The sequence below is a fragment of the Bufo gargarizans genome, chromosome 2 (genome assembly GCF_014858855.1).
Source record: "Bufo gargarizans isolate SCDJY-AF-19 chromosome 2, ASM1485885v1, whole genome shotgun sequence".
In the NCBI taxonomy this organism is placed as follows: Eukaryota; Metazoa; Chordata; class Amphibia; order Anura; family Bufonidae; genus Bufo; species Bufo gargarizans.
In genome coordinates, this window is record NC_058081.1 from 102,026,733 (window position 1) to 102,050,688 (window position 23,956).

The following is a 23,956-nucleotide window of genomic DNA, read 5'->3' on the forward strand; positions in this document are numbered from 1 at the left end:
GAGGCAGCATTTCACCAACATGGTGGAGCAGTATGTGTGCACACGCCTACACGTACTGAATGACGCGTCTGCGCCCTTCAACTTCTGGGTCTCCAAATTGGGCACATGGCCTGAGCTTGCCCTTTACGCCTTGGAGGTGCTGGCCTGCCCTGCAGCCAGTGTATTATCTGAACGTGTATTTAGCACAGCAGGGGGTGTCATCACAGACAAGCACAGCCGCCTGTCCACAGCCAACGTGGGCTCATGTTCATTAAAATGAACCAGGCTTGGATCCCACAAGACTTGTCTGTACCGTGTGCAGAATAGACATTTGTACCACAATCAAACATACATTCTTGTACTCAAGTCAAGTGCAATGATTCTTTTTTTTTTTTTTTTTTTATTTGTCCCAATATTTTGGGGGCTAACTACCCCAAAAAAACTTAAAAAAAAAACATTGTTGGCTACCTCCTCCTCCTCCTCCATTGCTGCCTCCACCTACAACACCACATTAATCGCCTCCTTAACCTCCGACTCCATATCCACCTACTTCTCTGAGTTGCAGGTTAATAATTTGTAATTTTTAGTTTTATTTTATTTTAATTTATTTCCCTATCCACATTTGTTTGCAGAACAGTTGCCATGCTCTTAAGCAGATTTTACTGCCTTTTACATCCCTTAAGGACTATTTTAGTGTCCTAAATAGAAAAAAATCTTATTTTCAATTGTTGGGTGACATTTTACCATTTTTAGCATATACAAACCCCTGCTGTGCCTGGGTGATATGGGCCTAAATCTCTCAAAATCCTATGTTCTATTGCTGGGTTACAAGAACCCACTTTTGCCGTGAATATACCCCTGCTGTGCCTAGGTGACAGGGGCATAAATCTCTCAAAATACTCTGTTCTATTGCTGGGTGAAAAGAACCCCCTTTTTCCATGAATGAACCCCTGCTGTGCCTGGGTGACAGGGGCCTAAATCTCTCAAAATGCTCTATTCTATTGCTGGGTGACATGAACCCCCTTTTGCCGTGAATGAACCCCTGCTGAGCCTGGGTGACAGGGGCCTAAATCTCTCAAAATCCTATGTTCTACTGCTGGGTGACATAAACCCCCTTTTGCCGTGAATGAACCCCTGCTGTGCCTGTGTGACATAGGCCTAAATCTCTCAAAATCCTCTGTTCTATTGCTGGGTGACATGAACCCCCTTTTGCCGTGATTAAACCCCTGCTGTGCCTGGGTGACAGGGGCCTAAATCTTTTAAAATCCTCTGTTCTATTGCTGGGTGACATGAACCCCCTTTTGTCGTGAATGAACCCCTGCTGTGCCTGGGTGACAGGGGCCTAAACCTCCCAAAATCCTCCGTTCTATTGCTGGGTGACATGAACCCCCTTTTGCCGTGAATGAACCCCTGCTGTGCCTGGGTGACATGGGCCTCGTTCTCTCAATATCCTCTGTCCTATTGCTGGGTGACATGAACCCCCTTTTGCCGTGAATGAACCCCTGCTGTGTCTAGGTGACAAGGGCCTAAATCTCTCAAAATCCTCTGTTCTATTTCTGGGTGACAAGAACCCACTTTTGCCGTGAATGAACCCCTGCTCTGCATTGCTGACAGGGAACTAAATTTAGTGAAAACATCTGTTACTGATCGGAAGATGCGCGACTACAAGCGCACGCTGATGATGGCATTCCCACCTGACAGCGGGGGCACAGTGGAAGCACAAGGCGAAGGCAGAGGAGGAGGAAGAGGTCGCCAATGCAGCTGGTGCACCGCCAGCACCTGAGAAGGCAGGGTTAGCATGGCCAAAATGTGGAAAAGCGTTGTCAGCCTTGGAGGTACTGACCTGCCCTGCAGCTAGTAAATAGTGTGAACGTGTGTTTAGCACGGCAGAGAGCATTATCACAGGCCGCAGCCAATGTGGACAAGCTTACGTTGATTAAAATGAACCAGGCATGGATCCCACAGGACTTGTCCGTCCCTTGTGCAGAATAGAGATTTATACCAGCCTCAACCATCCATTCTTGTACTCAAGTGCACTTATTCTTTGTTTTATTTTGTTATATGTCCCAATATTTTGGGGGATACCCCAATTTAAAAATAAAAAATAACACAAATCAGTGTTGGCTACCTATTGCACCTTCACCGCCGCTTCCACCTACACCGCCACGTCAACCTACACCCCCACATCCACCCATCCACCTCCTCCTCAACCTCCTACTCCTGGATCCAGATTGTTATTTTTAATTTTTCTGTATTTTATGTTATTTTAAGTCATTTCCCTAACCACATTTGTTTGCAGAACAATTGCTATCCTCTTAAGCACATTTTGATGCCTTTTGCAGCCCTTAAGCCCTTTCCACGACTAATATAGAGCCATTTTAGTGCCCAAAAGTTTGGGTCCCCATTGACTTCAATGGGGGTTCGGGTTCGGGGTCAAGTTCGGGTCCCGAAACCAAACATTTTTTTCAAGTTCGGCTGAACTCGTCGAACCCGAACATCCAGGTGTCCGCTCAACTCTACTTATTAGCCGTTGTGTGGTGAAGTGAGAAAATTACAGCATTTTTTGTCGTGTAGTGGCAAAGCAAAAATATATTTGCTGTTCAGCGGTGCAGTTATATGTTCTAAAGCCTTTTGTGGCATGTATTAGTGGCAAAGGTATATTTGCCGTTCATCAGTGCAGTTATATATTCTAAAGCCTTTTGTGGCATGTATTAGTGGCAAAAGGAAAATATATTTGCCGCTCAGCGGTGCAGTTATATGTTCTAAAGCTTTTTGTGGCGTGTATTAGTGGCAAAAGAAAAATACATTTGCCGTTCAGCGGTGCAGTTATATGTTAAAAAGCCCTTTTTGTTGTGTTATAGTGGCAAAATAAAATATATCTGCCTGTCAGCTGTGCAGTTAGATTTTCTAAAGTCTTTTGTGGCGTGTATTAGTGGCAAAAGTAAAATATATTTGCAGATCAGCGGTTCAGTTATATGTTATAATGCCTTTTTTGTGACTTGTATTAGTGGCAAAAGTAAAATATATTTGCTGTTCAGCGGTGCAGTTATATGTTCTAAAGCGTTTTGTGGCATGTATTAGTGGCAAAAGAAAAAAATATTTGCAGTTCAGCGGTGCAGTTATATGTTACAAAGCCCTTTTTGTCATGTAATAGTGGCAAAAGAAAAATATATTTGCCGTTCAGCGGTGCAGTTATATGTTCTAAAGCCAATTTTTGTGGGTATTAGTGTGAAAAAAGGGCTTATTAGCCATTGTGTGCTGAAGTGAGAAAATTACAGACTTTTTTGGGGTGTTTTAATTTCCTTTCTATTTATTTATTTGATCTAACAGTATGTCAGACAGAGAAGTGCCAGGCCCTGCATAGGGGAGTGGCAGAGGCCTAAATTTTTCTGGCGCAGGCATTGGTCGCAGCAGAGTAAGGGGTCGTGGCAGCAGGGGTCCTTTCGAGAGGCCTGAGATCCCAGTGTCAGCTAGCAGTCGTGTCTTGACCAGCAACCCAGCAGTTCTTTAATGGTTGACTCGATCTTCAACTTCATCGCAAGTGACATCAGACACCCCCAGCTAAGACTCAGTGGGTTCGTCAGGCGCAAACCTTAGTTGGCATGGCCCGGGAGCAGGCCCTGTGCCCTCACCTGTCTTCAACCTGCCTCTATCCTTTTCTGTTCCCTCAGCCAGAGAAGTATTGTATGCTGTGGGCTCAGCTCCACTATACAGTGAGGGTGAACTACTAGAAGACAGTCAGCAGCTACTGGCAAGCCAAGATTTGGAGGAAACATCCGCCATTTTCTCCACTAGGTGGGCAAGTAGTGATGAGCAGCAGCGGAGCCAGCAAGTCACTAGCATGGCTGGTAGTCAGCAGGGTGGCAGCAGTAGGAGGTAGGGGAGCCAAACGGAGCCTACCTGCTCGGGAAGTAGCGGTGCACGGGTTCACAGAGGCAATGGTGGTAGCAGTTAGTCAGTGCGTAGTGTTGGGCGTAAAATCACCTACTCGGCAGTGTGGCAGTTTTTTGTTAAGCCGCCGGAGTAGGTGAACATGGCCATATGTAGAATCTGTGGGCAGAAGGTGAAGCGTGGCCAGGATGTCAATGTTGGCACCACGGTCCTGCGTCAACATAAAGTAGGCTGGGACAACCGTGGCTCTGATGTTGTGGTCCAACCTGCTGCAGCAATCGCTGCATCACCCAGTGGCACGCAGCCGATTTCAGGCAGTCAAGGCTATACCACCTCAGTTAAAGGGAGCTGTCATCCTTCCCATAATCTGCTGGTCCTGATGTTCCTGCTCCTTGCCCTCCTACTCCTTGTCAGTCATTCAGTCAGCAATCGACAACCGAAGCGATTGCCGAGAGACAAAAGTATGCATGCACTCATCCAATGGCGCAGAAGGTGAACTTGCTCCTGTCCAAGTTGCTGGTGCTGCAGTCCCCCCCTTTCTAAGTGGTGGACTCAGCACCTTTCAGAGAACTGATGGCTTGTGCCGAGCCGAAGTGGAAAGTCCCAAGCCATCATTTCTTTTGCCAAAAAGGCAATACCAGCCCTGCACACATGTAGAACAGAAGGTGGGCCAGTCCTTGAGCCTGTTGGTGTCTGCCAAAGTGCACGGTAGCGCTGATGTGTGGAGCTGTAACTACAGTCACGGAACAATACATGTCCTTTACGACCCACTTTATGAATGTGGTTCCTTCACAGCCACACCAGCAACTTGGCCAGGTGACGCTGTTTCAGTCTCCACGTTCTCACACCGTTGGTCCTGTGACAATGTCTGCCTTTGCCTCCTCATACTTCACTGTGTCCTCAGCCACCACTGCAGGGACAATTCACTGTGCCCCCCAGCATACAACATGGGCAAGACATGGTGGTGTCACACTGTTCTGCACCTCGTTTCCCTGGGAAAACTGAGTCTTACAGGAAAGGAACTGCTCCGTTTCCTTCATCAAGAAATCGAATCCTGGCTTTCTTCGCGACAACTCAAAATCAAAACCATTGTGACTGACAACGGGAAGAACATGGTGTCGGTGCTGCATCAAGGAGGGCTGACTGCATCAAGGAGGGCTGATCCATGCGCCCTGCATGGCACTCGTTTTTAATCTGGTTGTCAAGCGGTTCCTGAAGTCTTCCACCCATTTTCAAGACATCCTAAAAATGGCCAGGAAACTTTGCATGCATTTCAGCCACTAGTGCACACCATCCTTGAACTGCAGCGGTAGAACGGCATCCTCCAACATAGGCTGATAGGCGATGATTCCACCCTCCATATGTTGGAACAACTGTGTGAACAGAGAAAGGCCATGAATAATTTATTGATGATCTAAGTGGACAGGAGTACTCCCCTGTGCAACTTCAATGTCAGCTAGTGGCAGCTCATGCATGACACCTGCCATTTGCTCAGGCCCTTTGAGGGGGCCACGTTATTTGTCAGTCGCCAGGACTACGGGTTGAACAATGTCATTTCACTGCTTCATGACCTGGAACAGATGCTGGTAAATCTGGCTGGTCAGGGGACTGGAGACGTGGCGCCTAGATCCCACGGCCACATGAGCCCTGTGGTGCCTGAACTGGAGGAGGAGGTTATTAGAGCAAAAGCAATGTGTAGCAAAATGGGTGATTTTTCTACACAGGTGACAGGAGAGGGGGAGCAGGAGCAGCCAGAGGAGCTACAGTGCAATGAGCAACATGAGGTAGAGGACCCAGACACACCATGGCAGTATGCAGTGGAGATGGAAGCATGGAATCCCTTCGAGTCACTTGCACAAATGGCCCGATGCATGCTCACTTGTTTGTGTAGTGACAGATGAATTGTCGTCACCATTAGGCATAGGGATGACTTCTGGCTCTCCATCTTGTTTGACCCTCACTACCGGTCCAAAATGGGGGCCTTTTTTACACCCGCTGAGAGGGAGGACAAACTGAACTACTATAGAGGCATCCTATGTAGTGAGTTGGCCGCTGCCTATCTGCGCCATCATTAATCCTCTCACAGGTCTGATCGGGAAGACCTCTGTGCTCACGTTCCACTGCCATGGCTGCTAGAGAGGGGTGGGGTGGCAGGAGCAGTACCAACTCCATCAGCAGCACCCTGAGTCTAGAGTTGCTGATGAGCAGCTTTCTTCACCCGCATAGTGAAGAAACTACTCACCAGTAGCTAGACATAGAGTAGAACCTGAACCTGCAGGTGGTGGCATACTTAGAGTGCCACCTGCCAGCCTTCACTGAAGATCTGCTGGACTACTGAGAAGCCAAACTGGATTTTTGGCCGCAACTGGCCGAGTTTGCCCTGGAAAAGCTGTCTTGTTCGGCTAGTAGTGTGGCATCAGAGCGGGTGTTTAGTGCGGTGGGGGCCAGAGTTACCCCATGAAGAACTCGCCTGTCCACCCAAAATGTGGAGAGACTGACTTTTGTCAAGATGAATCAGGCGTGGATCAGCCAGGATTTCCACCCACCAATGCCTGATGCACCAGACTAGATCATCCATGGTGCCTCACCCAAACTTTGACAAAGGAGCCTTGTTTCTTCTGGCTACCTGCCTCAGCTACTATTCTGATGCTGCCACCCACCTGAGGCCACATATCTGATGCCAAGTGCTCCTTCTTTCACCCACCATCTTCAGCTGGTACTGATATTGCCACCCACCTCCCCACTCTGTGGTCACTCTGTGGTCTCCTCATGCTGCTGCCACCTCCACACTATGTTTCCTTGCCACTCTGTTGTCTCCTCATGCTGCTGCCATCTCCACACTATTTCACATTGCCACTTTGTGGCCTCCTGATGCTGCTGCCACCTCCACACTATGTCACCTTGCCACTCGGTGGTCTCCTCATGCTGCTGCCACCTCCACACTGTGTCACCTTGCCACTCTGTGGTCTTCTAATGCTGCTGCCACCTCTACACTATGTCACCTTGCTACCCTGTAGCCTTCTGATGCTGCCGCCACCTCCACACTATCATTGTGCCACTCTGTGGCCTCCTCCTGATGCTGCCGCTACCTCCAGACTCTGTCTTTAAGCCACTCTGTGGTCTCCTCATGCTGCTTCCACCTCACCACTATGTCATAGGGCCACTCTGTGGACTTTTCATGCTGTTCCAATCCTCCACACTTCATGACTGGGCCACTATTTTGCCTTTCGGCCTGGCTGACATCATCATTTATTTGACCCTTCTTTATGAGACTTTAGTAGCCAAAAGCAGGAGTGGGTACAAAACACAGAAGACATGCAAATATTCTATTCACGTGTTATCTCTGTTTTGGATCCACTCCTGTTTTTTTTGGCATTAGCAATTCTGATGGATTTCTGACCAAATGCTGACCGAGTGAAGGCGGATGCTCAACAGACAGGATGCGCTTTTTGGGGTTTATTGTTCTGACGGACCAGAGGAAGGGTAAAATAATCAGTGACATCAACACAAACTTACTGCTGACACCCTCTCTACTCTGCCGGGAGACTCTACTTGTATAAGCGTTTAATAGAACAGGTTCTGTAGACATCTATGTGGAATCAGCTGACGGTGGTGTAAAAGGATTGCGCTTCTTCTTAGCGCTAACATCGACCTGTAAGGCTAAGTTCATTCTTCAGTTATTTGGTCAGTTTTGGCCCCGTGACTGCCCAAATAAGTGAAGTGTTCATTGATTCTAAGAGCGACGCCTGTCATCTGAATGCCATACTGACTCACGGTATTATTTCACTACCAGAGCGTGTTACTGCAAGGCGCAGTGTTCTACTAAACTATAAAGGCTCTCTGCAGACAGGAAATAGCTGTTTTTTAACGCAAATCACCACAAATAATATCCGATCGAACCAAATTCTTTTAAAAAATTTGTCGAACTGGCCAAATCGAATTTTTAAAAAAATCTCTAGTAGCTACAGATGTACCATGGTTAGCACTCCTGCTGATAACTCAAATTTCTTAACTTATTTCATTATCTTGAGACAAAATCCATTGAAAAGCAATTGAAGGTGTTTCCTTAGATTAGATAACCAAACTCAGAAATCTCAGAAAAAAGGAGTGCTAACCATGTGACATATGCACATAAAATTATTTCGACCATGTGGTGAAAAGTGCTACCGACAACGCACTTTACTGTGATAGCTACGGTTTTGTGATGTGTTTATTGGTCAAGCAGTTTACATAAGTAAAATACATTTATGTTACATTTTTAACCTGGAAAAAAAGCCTGGCAAGTAACCAACTCACAAAATCACAGCAAACCTGGTAAACCTGAGTGCGGCTTTAAAAGCCTTTTTACTGCAATTTTGACTGTGTGGTTAAAAGCATCTCATCTAAATGCACACTTACACAGCTGCCAGTAAAATATAAAGCTAATGCACATGTCCAAATGGATCTAGATCAATGAATGGTGCATTCTGGGATTGGATTGGACAGAGACATCAACTTTGCCTGGTCTGTTTAAAAATACATCCATTTTTACAGGCTGGAACACAACTCTGTGGCCTCTGTGTTTTTTTTTTGTTTGTTTTTTGATATGCTGAGGAGCTTTACTATTTTGATTTCTTTATGTGTGTATTATGGAACGGTCCACTGTGTGACAGGCAGAGAAGCATATAAATCCTCTCTGGTAGTTTGCAATGTTCTTACAAGTCATATACTGGCTTCCACCTCTGACTGCTATGATATCTCCTTATCACTTACTTTTGTTATCTGCAGCTCCAAATAAGGGCATTTAATCCTTACACTGCCTTCCTGGTGAGATTACTGTTACATTAGCTATACACAGTGAATGGGGTACTGCTGAAAGGGGTTAATAACTACTACTGTGAAGGGGGGACTGGCTGGCTCCGAACCCCCCGACCCCTCCAGGACACCCATGGGCCCTCCACAAGTTCTTACCTCTCCTCCACCCGGTTCCCGGCAGGCGATGGGGGCGAGGCTACACGGAGGTGTGCGTGGTTTACAGGTTTTGGGGGCATGGCCGGCGAGGTCCGTGAAGCCAGTGGCCACCCTAGTCTCTATGTGTGCCTGGCTGTGCTGCTCCTGCTGCCTGATACACTGGCCAATCAGCAGCAGGGTCCTTGCCTGGGAGGGAGCCGCAGCCCGAACAATGGGTGGGGTTGGAGCCGTAGGGAGAAGTTCAAGAACCCACCTCAAACTATGAATAAACTGTCACTGTCTTGTGCAGAGTAGGGGAGGAGCCTTCCATGCGCTTTAGGCCCCCCTGTGCCATGGGCCCCATAGCAACAGCATGGTCTGCCTATATTGGCAGTACGCCACTGCGGGTCAGTAAGATAAATCGTGCACGCACCTCAATATAGGATTGGCGCCTAAAATACTAGAGACTGAGATCAAACCTGCCAGTAGTTAGTTAGTTAGTTTTGCTGTGTGGAAGGCTACAAATAATTTCTGCTTATTTATCACAAGGCCTTAACAGTTAAAGTTGTGGTTCGCTCCGGAGAACAAAGAGGTCTTCACCATAATCTCTAGTTATCCCAGCGTGTTTATGTGTGATATATTAGGCACATGCCTCATTACCACTTTTGAGAAAAGAGAGGGGGAAATTACTGTATAGTCTGATTAGATTGTAAGCTGCTGTGTTGCACCGTGGGCTAGCCTGTATCTTACACTCCAAACGATCGTTCCTGTTCTTTAGGGTAATAACAGGTATGGCGAGGCAGTGCGAACTTTGCTCGCAGTAGGTAAATTTGCCCAAGTGCATTCTGGCTACCATCGGAGGGCGACATGCTGTGCAACACAGTGGTCTCAGCTTCCGGGCTGAGTGTATGTAACCTCATTTTATATCCTTAGATATCCTTAGATTTGGAATTGTGTATAATACCCTGTTAAAGCAAAAACGCCTGTTTTACAAAAGCTGGTGTCAGAGTTGCTTTCCTCATTCATGACTTCCTGGTCCTCCGCTCGGCTGTCTGCTGTGCAGGGCTGGGGAGCCCACCCTGGTACACAGCATATATCCACCACACCGTCCAATTGCCCACATCCGTCAGAGCAAAAGTTGGCAAATAGGTTTATTCTATACTTAAAAACAGACTTGTCTGGTCAGGTAGGAGGATAAAGATGGAAACAGTTACCACCCCACCATATACATGAGCTGTGTTTTCCACCAGAGATATTGGTCCAAGAATTTTCGAGTAAGACATGAAACTCTATAAGTAACGTATTTTTTGCCACATAAGACGCAGTTTCCCACCCCAAAGTGGGGGAAAAATCCCCCTGCATCTTATGGGGCAAATACTAATGAAGCGCTTCATTAGTACCAGACGACCGGGAAGCGGTGAAGGATCTGTACTGTCTGCTGTGCAGGGCTCGGCTGTCTGCTGTGCAGGGCTGCATACGATGTGACCTCACTGTGCGCTGCCTTCACAGCTGATAGCCGAGAACCAGGAAGAAGAGAGAGAGCGCTGGTGGTGAGGAGCGGTGGCATCCAGGAGCAGGAGAGGTAAGTTATTTATTTATTTTTATTTGTGCTGATGGTTGACATGGGGGGGCCTAATGGCTGACATGGGGGGCCTGATGGCTGACATGGGGGCATGATGTCTGACATGGGGGCATGATGGCTGACAATGGGGGGCTGATGGATGGGGGCTGATGGCTGACATGGGGGGCTGATGGCTGACATGGGGGCATGATGGCTGATATGTGGGCATGATGGCTGATATGTGGGCATGATGGCTGACATGGGGGGCATGATGGCTGACATGGGGGGCTGATGGCTGACATGGGGGTTAATCTGAGGCACTGGGGGTCTGATCTGAGGTCTGATTAACATTGGGGGTCTGATTGGGGCAATGAGCTGAGGTCTGATTAACATTTGGGGTCTGATTGCTGGTCTGACCTGAGGTGTAATGGAAAATAATTTTTCTTAATATCCTCCTCTAAAACCTAGGTGAGTCTTATGGGCCGATGCGTCTTATAGGGCGAAAAATATGGTAGGTATTTCCCTTTAAAAAAATTTTTAATGGGACAGCCGGGTGCACACCAGGGCAAATTTTAAAGAAAAATCGGCTTTGAATTACTAGAGACCCCGCTTAACATGCAATATTTAGACAGTTGTCATTGCAAATATATACAAAACAAAAACAACCAAATACCATGATTCAATACCAAATAATATTTCAATATGCCAACACAACACTGCCAATCATCACCCAGATAATACCAACCTACAATGCTATTTACAGCATCCAAATAATGCTACCATATAGTGCCTACGAAATAGTACACTAAGACTGCCAGTGCCCATGAAATACTGCAATACAACAACTTAGGGTGCATTCACACAGTGGCGTGCCCAGGGTGTTTGGCACCCGGGGCGGGTCATTTCTCTGGCACCCCCCTCAATAATTGACCACATACCTCTTACATCCAGGGACATCTCCTCATGTAGACCTTCTCTTTCCTCTTCTCCTCTGTTAGATGGCCATGAGAAATTATTTCAGCCGCATCTCGTCTCTACAGAGTTTTTAACACAGACATGTTAGATTTCTCAATTTTTACATCAACCTCCCCATCCTGGTGTCCCCACAGTGTCCTCCTGCTTCCAGCCCCAATACCTGTGCCCGTTGTGCTCCCCAATGTCCCAGGTACTATACTGCTGAAAAAATAGTGACCCTAATAGACATAATTAGAGTCCTTTATCAAACTGGTAGAAAGTAGAACTGGATTTCCAAAAGAGCTGTCAAAAATGAAAGGTGGAATCTGATTGGCTGCTATGGGCAACTAAGCCAGTTCTACTTTAAAACAGTTTGATAAATGACCCCAAATGTTCCTATAGTGTCTACAGCAGCTATAATGTCCCCTAGAGTGCCCCCAGTAATAATAATAACACCCTATATTGTGCTCCAGGTAATAATCTCTCTATAGTGTCCCCAGAAATAATAGACTGGCCTCTACAGTGCCTCTCCAATAGAAAGGCCCCCATGCTGCCCCCCACACAGTAGTGTCCCCCACACTGCCCCCATACAGTAGTGTCTCCCACACAGTAATTTCCCCCACACTGCCCCCCACACAGTGGTGTCCCCCATGCTGCCCCCACGGTGCCCCCACACAGTAGTGTCCCCCACACAGTAGTGTCCCCCACACAGTAGTGTCCCCCACACTGCCCGCATACAGTAGTGTCCCACACACAGTAATTTTACCCACACTGCCCCCACACAGTAGTGTCCCCCACGCTGCCCCCCACACAGTAATGTCCCCCACGCTGCCCCCAAACAGTAGTGTCCCCCACACAGTAGTGTCCCCCACACAGTCATTTCCCCCACACTGCCCCCCACACAGTAGTGTCCCCCACACAGTAGTGTCCCCCATGTTGCCCCCCACACAGTAGTGTCTCCCACACAGTAGTGTCCCCCACGCTGCCCCCACACAGTAGTTTCCCCCACGCTGCCCCCCACACAGTAGTGTCCCCCACGCTGCCCCCACACAGTAGTGTCCCCCACATTGCCATCCCTTCCATAATAAATTCCCCCCCCCCACTGTGCCACACAGTATCCCACCATATTCCCCCAACATCCTCCTGTGTGCACCCCCCTCATGTCCCCCAAGGTTGCCACATTATAAAATAAAAGTTTGCCCCCACACGTCCTCTGTGCACCCTGGCCCCCTCATGTCCCCCAAAGTTGGCACATAAAAGGAAAAAAAAAAGAAAGAAGGAAACCCTAAAGCTAAATACTTACCTGCGCTTGCTTGCAGAGTCCCTGCACTGTGCTGCTGAGTCCCTGCACAGGCGCGCGCCTGCGCCGCGATTTAACTACTATTCAAAAAGCCCTATTGGAGACCCTCGGAATATCAATACAAAAAATCTACGGTCATCGGACCAAAAAAATCCCTTTAGGGGTCTCCACTAAATTTTATAAAATTGTCTCTTTATTTCATTATTTTAAAACATACAGTATCAGTCCAAGATGGAATTTGAAACCAATTTACCCAGTGGCTGCTAATAATCACTAGCGGTGACTGAGAGGCATGTGGCCATATGGCTGTCATAACCACATCCAAATGCTCATTGCACTATATTGGAAAGTGAGCAAGACAACATGTGTGGATTTAAGTGCAAATTTACAAAGGGTATACACGTAACCCTATTCCTAAAGGCATGCGTTAGCCATTGACAGCAATGTTTGGCTTATATTAATGATGGAAACAGGCTGGCACTGTGATAGCTGATTTGTTGTTCATACTTATGCACATACAAGCAGGCTTTTGGTGACTGAGTAGTGCTAAAATCTAACCACACAACTCTTTATTGTGGTTGATCTATGCCTGTTTATTTCACAGGTATAGCACTTTGGTCAATTGTCCTGCAACTGTTACAATGTGTATTAAACAGTTGACTCGATGGCATACATTGTTGCTGAACACTATTTATATGCCCCCTGTCTTTATCTGTCTATACTGTGTAGTGGCAAGCCACTTTCCAATATAGTGCAATGAGCATTTGGATGTGGTTATGACAGCCATATGGCCACATGCCTCTCAGTCATCGCTAGTGATTACTAGCAGCCACTGGGTAAATTGGTTTCAAATTCCATCTTGAACTGATAGTTTTAACGTTTCTTTCTGTCCTGACACCGTATGTTTTAAAATAATGAAATAAAGAGACAATTTTAAAAAATTTAGTGGAGACCCCTAAAGGGATTTTTTTGGTCCAATGATTTTTGGGGATTTCACTACCGCCTGAAGCCTATGGAGGTGATCGGCGGTGGGGCAGGGAACTATGCGCTCCGCTCCCTTCCCCGCCGCAGTATGTGGGACTGGGTCACGGGTGTCAGCGCTTCAGCAATGAGCACTTCCATCTGTATTGATGGAAGCGCTCATTGCTTCTGGGCTTGCTGGCACCCCCATCAGAGCCGACACTCGGGGCGCACCGCCCACCCCCCCCCCCCCCGGGCACGTCACTGCATTCACATCACCGTTTAGCTTTAGCTTTCCGTTCTTCTGATCTGTCAGAAGAAGAGAGAGAGAAAAAAAACAGGATCCTGTAAAAAAAAAAAAAAAAGAAAAAAAAAAAAAAAAAGATCCTGTTGCATCAGTATAAGTCCTCGTCTGTTCCGTTATTGCACAAAACATATCCGTATGGTTTTCGTATTTGATCAGTTTCTTTTGCGGATCATATACAGAAACAGTAACTTATTAATCACCAAACACATGAGCAATATGGGCTGGGCATAGCATTTCTACAGTATGGATCCGCAAAATACGGATGACATACAGATGAGTTCCGTGTGCGTTCTGTATTTTTTGCGGACCCATTGACTTGAATAGGGCCTCGGACCGTGATTTGTGGACAATAATAGGACATGCACTACTTTTTTGCGAAACGGCCATGCAGCCAAACGGAAATGGAATGCACACGGAGTACCATCTGTATTTTCTGGTTCCGCATACGGTCCGCAAAAAACCCAGAACGGAAGCATAGGATTGCATAGGATCCTTTTTTTACAGGATCCAGTAAAAAAACTGATCCTGTTGCATCAGTTGTCATCTGTTTGAGCCATTTCCATCTGAGATCCGTTTTTTTTTAATGGAAACAAAAGTACTGCATGCAGTTTTTTCCCGTGTAAATAACGGATCTCAGATGGAAATGGCTTAAAGAGTTCACAACTGATGCAACAGGATCAGTTTTTTTACTGGATCCAGTTTTTTTTTCTCTCTCTCTTCTGCTGATGAATCAGAAGAACGGAAAGCTAAACGATGATGTGAATGCACACTAAAGGGTACAGAGGTCAATTGTAAAGGCACTGGTGTATCAGGCAGAAGAAGTTTACATGCTTTATTCTCATATTGCTCGACGGGAAGGAGGGGTCTAGTCTTGGGGATACTCAAGGAAACAAGAGCTAGTAGTATTTTTTTCCAGACCAAAAAACTGCTTTCTCTGCCTACCCAGTCTCTTGCTAAAAGTTTCTTTGAGTTTCAGGATAATTTTTGTAAAATACATTTCTCAAAACAGATTGATTTTTTTTTTTCTAACAAAAGAACCCAATTATGTGTAATGCCATTTACTTTATGGTGGGATGCAGTGAATGTATGTTGCCTTAATGTTAAAAGATTCTTTGCTCTGCTGAATGGAAAAATGCATACAATGAACAAGGTACATTGTTCTCTATAATACACATGTTGAAAATTCCACATAAAAGAAATATCTGGAAGGCAAGGCCATTTAAATATGTATATGTAAAGAATGTGAAGCTTTTCTGAATATAAGCAGTGCCCCAGCATTTCTCAGTTCATATTCTATTATTTACCAGCACTGAAATTACATGATGAGGAAATTTGCATGAGCAATTCGTTTTTATAAGCTTAGAACTGGTTGTAGTATAGAAGTCATTTACCAGCCACACAATCTGCAGGATCGTATTACTTATGAATAGTGTTGATCACGAATATTCAAATTTCGAATTTGCTTCTAGCTTGTGGGCCAATAAGAAGGCTGCAATATATTTGACTTTAGGAGTAGTAGTGTTTGCGAATTTTGCTCTATATTAGTTTTTTCAAATATTCGCTATATTGCTATATATTCTTGTTTCAGAATATTACGAATATTCAAAAAAACGTAGTTATAGCAATATAGCGAATATTCGAAAAAAACATATATAGAGCAATTTAGCTAATATAGTGCTATAATCTTTTTTATAGTTGTAATTTTTTTCCAATCTGAACTTCAGATGAGAAAAAAATTACAACTATTAGACAATCTGTTTTGAGAAATGTATTTTACAAAAATTATCCTGAACTATATTAGCTAAATTGCTCCATATTAGTTTTTTTTGAATATTCGCTATATTGCTATATATTCTTGTTTTAGAATATTACAAATATTCGAAAAAATGAAGTTATAGCAATGTAGCGAATATTCGAAAAAAAACGAATATAGAGCAATTTAGCTAATATAGTGCTACAATCTTTTTTGTCTAATAGCTGTAATTTTTTTCTCATCTGAAGTTCAGATTGGAAAAAAATTACAGCTATAAAAAAAAAGATTATAGCACTATATTAGCTAAATTACTCTATATTAGTTTTTTTCGAATATTCGCTATATTGCTATCTATTCTTGTTTTAGAATATTATACGAATATTCGAAAAAACAAAGTTATAGCAATATAGTGAATATTCGAAAAAAATCGAATATAGAGCAATTTGGCTAATATAGTGCTATAATCTTCTTTGACTAATAGTTGTAAGTTGAAAAATTCGCAATAAAAATTCAAATCAGAAAATTCGAATTACGAAAATTTGCATATTACACAATCACTACGTTGCCGATTTTTCGAGTAAAAAAAATCACGAATTTTTGAATATTCGACGAACATTCTAAAAAATATTCGCGAAATATTGCGAATTCGAATATGACCCCTGCCGCTCATCACTACATCTGAATATGTGTGAATCTGTCCACACATTAGGCCTCATGCACACGACAGTATTTTTTCACGGTCCGCAAAAACGGGGTCCGTAGGTCCGTGATCCGTGACCGTTTTTTCGTCCGTGGGTCTTCCTTGATTTTTGGATGATCCACGGACATGAAAAAAAAGTCGTTTTGGTGTCCGCCTGGCCGTGCGGAGCCAAAGGATCCGTCCTGAATTACAATACAAGTCAATGGGGACGGATCCGTTTGATGTTGACACAATATGGTGCCATTTCAAACGGATCCGTCCCCATTGACTTTCAGTGTAAAGTCTGGAGTCCCTTTTATACCATCGGATCGGAGTTTTCTCCAATCCGATGGTATATTTTAACTTGAAGCGTCCCCATCACCATGGGAACGCCTCTATGTTAGAATATACTGTCGGATATGAGTTACATTGTGAAAACTCATTTCCGACAGTATATTCTAACACAGAGGCGTTCCCATGGTGATGGGGATGCTTCTAGTTAGAATATACTACAAACTGTGTACATGACTGCCCCCTGCTGCCTGGCAGCACCCGATCTCTTACAGGGGGCCGTGATCAGCACAATTAACTCCTCAGGTGCCGCACCTGAAGGGGTTAATTATACTATCAAATCCCCCTGTAAGAGATCAGGGCTGCCAGGCAGCAGGGGGCAGACCCCCCTCCCCAGTTTGCATATCATTGGTGGCCAGTGCGGCCCCCCCCTCCCTCCCTCTATTGTAATAAATCGTTGGTGGCACAGTGTGCGCCCCCCATCGGCCCCCCCTCCCTCCCTCTATTGTAATAAATCGTTGGTGGCACAGTGTGCGCCCCCCATCAGCCCCCCTCCCTCTATAGCAGTAACAACATTGGTAGCCAGTGTGCGGCCTCCCATCTCCCCCCCCCGATCATTGGTGGCAGCGTCGTTCCGATCGGAGTCCCAGTTTAATCTCTGGGGCTCTGATCGGTAACCATGGCAACCAGGAAGCTACTGCAGCCCTGATTGCCATGGTTACTTAGCAATAGTACAATAGTAGAATATTCATACTTACCTGCTGGCTGCTGCGATGTCTGTGACCGGCCGGGAGCTCCTCCTACTGGTAAGTGACAGTTCATTTAGCAATGCGCCGCACAGACCTGTCACTTACCAGTAGGTGGAGCTCCCGGCCGGACACGAACATCGCAGCAGCCAGCAGGTAACTATGAATCTTCTACTATTGTACTATTGCTAAGTAACCATGGCAACCAGGACTGCAGTAGCGTCCTGGTTGCCATGGTTACCAATTTGAGCCCCTGCGATTAAACTGGGACTCCGATCGGAACTCCGCTGCCACCAATGATCGGGGGGGGGGGGGAGATGGGAGGCCGCACACTGGCCACCAATGTTGGTAATGCTATATAGGGAGGGGGGCCGATGGGGGGCGCACACTGTGCCACCAATGATTTATTACAATAGAGGGAGGAAGGGGGGGCCGATGGGGGGCACACACTGTGCCACCAACGATTTATTACAATAGAGGGAGGAAGGGGGGGCCGATGGGGGCGCACACTGTGCCACCAACGATTTATTACAATAGAGGGAGGAAGGGGGGGCCCGATGGGGGGCGCACACTGTGCCACCAACAATTTATTACAATAGGGGGAGGAAGGGGGGTGGCCCGATGGGGGGCGCACACTGTGCCACCAACGATTTATTACAATAGAGGGAGGAAGGGGGGGGGCCGGGGGGCCGCACACTGGCCACCAAGCTATTATTACAATAGAGGGAGGGGCCGCAGTGGCCACCAATGATATTCAAACTGGGGAGGGGGGGGGATGTCTGCCCCCTGCTGCCTGGCAGCCCTGATCTCTTACAGGGGGATATGATAGTACAATTAACCCCTTCAGGTGCCGCACCTGAAGGGGTTAATTGTGCTGATCATGGCCCTCTGTAAGATATCGGGTGCTGCCAGGCAGCAGGGGGCAGTCTTGTACACAGTTTGTAGTGTATTCTAACTATTGGAACGCCTCTGTGTTAGAATATACTGTCGGATATGAGTTTTCACGAAGTGAAAACTTAGATCTGAAAAAGCTTTTATGCAGAAGGATCTTCGGATCCGTCTGTATGAAAGCAACCTACAGCCACGGATCACGGACACGGATGCCAATCTTGTGTGCATCCGTGTTCTTTCACAGACCCATTGACTTGAATGGGTCCGTGAACCGTTGTCCGTCAAAAAAATAGGACAGGTCATATTTTTTTGACGGACAGGATACACGGATCACGGCCTCGGCTGCAAAACGGTGCATTTTCCGATTTTTCCACGGACCCATTGAAAGTCAATGGGTCCGCGAAAAAAAACGGAAAACGGCACAACGGCCACGGATGCACACAACGGTCGTGTGCATGAGGCCTAATATTGATCATTTCAGTTTATGAATAGGGTTGAGCGGACCTGAACTGTAAAGTTCGGGTTTGTACCGAACTTTAGGATTTTTGGACCCCGGACCCGAACCCGATCTTTTCAGTAAAAGTTTGGGTTCGAGTTCGGTGTTTGGCGATTTAATGGCGCTTTTTAAAAGGCTGCAGAACAGCCAATCAACAAGCATTTAACTAGTGTGCCCTTAGAAGCCATCACAGCCATGCCTACTAATGGCATGGCTGTGATTCGCCAGTGCAGTACGTCACTCTGCCACGTATATTGAAACCAATATACACATGTGACCAATATTCCAACCAGCAGGAAGTTATACATCCCATATGATATTCTTGATTCTCTGTCAGCTATATTAAGAAAGCCTTTCTGAATGATATTTGTTATCGATTTTTTTATCGAATTTTTTATGAATTAGTCATATTAAGAAAGCCTTTCTTAATGATTTTCTATTGAATTTTTATCGAATGTTTATCGAATGTTTACTGAATTTTAACGAATTTGTTATCGATTTTTTTATCGAATTCCTTAACGATTTTTGGAAACCTATTGATTGTCCTGATACCAAGTATCTTATGCTGTTGATTATAATTCCTTTTATGGCAATGCTATACCCCTAATAATATATATTTTATTATCGTTTTAAAATCGTCCTTATGTCGATTATTTTACTCACAATTGCTATATTCCTGATGACATACAACCAGTATTAATCAGAATTGTTTTCAACATTTTCCTATGCAATTATATCGATGTAATGTCATGGCCAAGATTAGAGTACATCTCTTATATTCCATTGGCCTATTAAGATCTGAACCGCATCCACCCCACAGTTTCAATTCAACCTTGATATTCTAATGATCCCTCCCCTATAAAAAAGGAAGGAGATCAGTAATACTATCCACCACTGATGAAGGTACAAGAGTGTACCGAAACGCGTTTGGTTCGATAAAGGATAGTACATGGACTCTGAATAAATCGAGAGAGACCAGAAACTACAGATGAATATTTATTAAACAGATCGAAACTCTCCGAAATCTGCTAACTGATCGGAACAAACACAAAAAATCTTCATTTCCAGCTACACAGAATCATCATTTCCTGCAATACGGGTAAGACAGCAGAGATTCGGAAGCCGTGATAGAGGAACACGCCGAGGACGCCGAGGACCACGTGCGCACCAACGTCATACAGGATCGGACTATCTTCCACACAAACACCCCTCTGCAATAGCTCTCTGGGATCCAGTTATATGGGGTAAGACTGTTCCTCTCCTCTTCTTTTTATACAGTGACTGCTTCTCCAGGATACAATCGAACCTACATTAGCACAAATTTTATCCGAATTTTATTCGATTCCATTGTGCACACCTCCGAATTTTACATAGGACCTATATGCAGACTGATCACCTGCATAAATAGGTCATTTCTTCTTTTAATATATGCGTATTATGTAATTTGATGTATGCTCATTTTGCCAATTATACAGGGCAATTTGTTATTCCATCTTGTGACCCTCACACTATCACTATCGATTTATTGAGTGATTTTAAACAATAAATAATAGGTTATATACCATATCTATTATCTGATTCCTTATATATACCCAGTCATTTGAGTGCCCTCCATCTTGTGAACTTTTATAATATACCCAATACCTTGGCATTAGGTACTGCCATACACCTATCCATGTTTTTGCTACCAGTAGAGCCTCTGTAATCTTCCTATAATTTTGTACCCTGCCCTGAGCCCAGTGACACAGGAAAATAAGTATTATCCATCTGTTAGTTAGGTGGGCGTTGGCGGCCATTTTGTGCAAGTTCAGTGCACCAGCACTGCATATGTCCCAAGGACAATAATTACATCCAGTTCTTTTAGTTCAGTGGGCAACATATACCCATTTTTTAAGTGCACCTGCATTGCATATGTGCCAGGGGAAGGGAAAATAATATAGGGAATCCGTCTGTGAGTTCAGAGACTCAGGGGGTAACATATTCAATTTCTTTTCTTTAAAGTACAATCCAAGTAAATCCATCTGTTAGATTCTGTGGGGACAAATTATTTATTTACTTTTGCTAAAAAGTACATTTGCGCCCTGCACTGCATTTGTGATAGTAAAAGAAAATCAATTAAATCCATCTGTTTTATTGTGAGTGAAAAAATCATATATTTTTTTTCCCATAAAATACCTTTGCGGCCTGCACTGCAAATCTGATAGTGAAATAGAATCAGTAAATCTATCTCTTTCACTTTGGGTGAAAAAAATCTTAAATTTTTTTGCCAGAAAGTACATTTGCGGCCTGCACTGCATTTGCTACAGTCCAATACAAGCGTTAAATACTGCTGTTATATTCTGGTTTTAAAAAAAACACCCATTTTGTGCAAGATACTACATTAGCGGCCTTTGCTGCATTTGTGACAGTCCATTTGTGACAGTCCAATACAAGCATTAAATACTGCTGTTATATTCTGGTTTTAAAAAAACACCAATTTTGTGCAAGATACTACATTAGCGGCCTTTGCTGCATTTGTGGCAGTCCAATACACGCGTTAGATAATGCTGATATATTGTCACGAGGGTGTCAAGAACCACGCCTGACTCCGTTATACTCGGGGTCAGGAAGTCGCAGCGGTTGGCTGTGCGCTCTATGTAAGATAGGGCTGTTTCCTTATGATAGCTTTCTGGTTTTGCTTTGCAACCCTTTTTGGCTCACTCAGGGAGCCGTAGCTCCTTCTCCTCAGCTGTTCCTTGTCCAGCACTCCCAACCTCCTTATATTCCCCTCTCACACTTCTCTGGTTGCCAGATATAGAGCTTCCTGCCTGGACTTCTATACTGACCCACTGGAGCTGTGTTGCTGCGTTCTCTGGTTGTTGGTCCAGAACGTTTCCCTCCAGATCCCTGTTGGACCTTTGTGGTCTACTGTGGTCGCCCACCTGGGTTTATGTGTTTGTCTGTATTGTCTGTCCTCTACCTGATGTTTCCCTCTTAGTGTCAGTGGTGCGGACTAGCGATCCCACCGGCCCGTTCACTATCCAGGGCTCATTTTAGGGAAAGCCAGGGTTTAGGCACGTGATCGCCGCACGGGTGAGGAACCCGTCTAGGGACGTCAGGGCAGTCAGGTGCCAGCCGCAAGGTGAGTCAGGGGTCACCACCTTTCCCTCTCCCTTGGGCAGGGCTTTCCCTTTTCCCTCCCTGTGCGTGACGCCGGTCATTACATTATATCTGGCCCTTATTTTGTGTAGGTAAAAAAAAAAAATAATAATATTTTTTTTTTTTGCCTACTTAGAATCCAGTATGCATCCAATTGCTGCTCTGTCCAAACAATTTCCTGGCCTGTCTTTGGAGGTGGCAGGATTGAAGGCGTCGGTCCTCCAGCAACAGCAGCAATTACAACTGACCGCAAGCCCAGCGGTTGCTACTGGTAACCAGGTTGTTGCGGAACCCAAGGTCCCTCTCCCTGACAGATTTTCTGGGGGAAGGGACAAGTTTTTGACATTCCGTGAGGCCTGTAAATTATATTTTAAACTGCGCCCTTACTCCTCTGGTAATGAAGAACAGCGGGTGGGGGTTGTTATTTCCCTGCTGCAGGGGGACCCGCAGTCCTGGCCGTTCTCTTTAGCCACTGATTCCCAGGCTCTTCGGTCAGTGGATGAGTTTTTCGGGGCCTTGGGTCTCATATATGACGACCCTAACCGAGTCGCACTGGCTGAATCAAGATTACGGAGACTCCTACAAGGAGAGCGGCCGGTAGAGGAGTATTGCTCTGACTTCCGTAGGTGGGCTACGGATACCCAATGGAACGACCCGGCTCTCAGGAGTCAGTTCTGCTCTGGGTTATCCGAAAGGGTTAAGGATGCGCTTGCATTATATGAGACCCCCTTTTCCCTTGATGCGGTTATGTCCTTTTCTATCCGAATAGATAGATGCCTTAGGGACAGGTTGAAAAAACCGGAGCAATTGGTAACCCCTCCCAAGCAGCAGTTAGTCTGTACGGACTTAGACGAGCCTATGCAGCTAGGAGGAACCACTCGTCAGGTCCGTCCTCCTGAGGTTCGCCGTAGGCGTGGGTTTTTTTTTTTTGTGGGGAGAGGGGTCATTTCATTAATGTCTGTCCTTCTTTCCTCAGAAACAAAAGACCGTCGGAAAACTACTAACCCCAGGCTGTGTGGAGGATGTCAGTATATGTTTCCTCCATACGTACATCGCAATTTGTGTTGCCAGCGGTTATTGTTTTTGGTGTTAAGACAGAGACTATTTCTTTCTTTCTAGACAGTGGAGCAGGGGTAAATTTGATAGATGCCCATTTTGCCCGCACTATGGGTTTGTCTCTCTGTACGCTACAGAGACCTATTCCCATATTCGCTATTGATTCTGCTCCTCTGTCTCAGAGAAACCTCACCCACATTGTTCATAATTTACACCTTCGGGTAAGGGACCACCATAACGAGATGCTTTCATGTTATGTTCTGGAGGGGCTTCCCACTCCGGTAGTGCTGGGCCTTCCCTTGTTGGTAGCGCACAATCCAGTGGTGGATTGGCAGGCCAGGGAGATATCGGAGTGGAGTGAGCATTGCAGAGAAAATTGCTTAAATAGCAATTGCTTAGTCACCTCCATAACTACCCTACCTACATTTATTTCGGATTTTGAGGACGTTTTTTCTGAAAAGGGTTGTCAGAAGTTACCACCTCACCGTCCTTATGATTGCCCGGTTAACCTTATTCCCGGCGCAAAATTACCCAAGACCAGGTTATATAATCTTTCGGGTCCAAAGAGACAAGCCATGAAAGATTATATCTCCGAGAGCTTGGCTAAGGGACACATCAGACCCTCTTCTTCACCCGTGGCTGCAGGGTTTTTCTTCGTTAAAAAGAAAGATGGGGGTCTGCGTCCTTGCCTAGATTTTCGCGAATTAAATCGGATAACCATCTGAGACGCATACCCTCTTCCTCTCATTCCTGACCTGTTTAACCAGATTGCGGGTGCTAGGTGGTTCTCCAAACTTGATCTTAGGGGGGCCTACAATCTGATTCGTATCAAGGAGGGGGTTGAGTGGAAGACAGCTTTTAACACCCCTGAGGGGCATTATGAAAATCTAGTTATGCCTTTCGGTCTGACCAATGCTCCTGCCGTCTTTCAACATTTCGTTAATGACATTTTTAGTCATCTAATCGGCAGGTTTGTGGTAATATACCTAGATGATATTTTAATTTATTTGTCTGATCTGGGAACA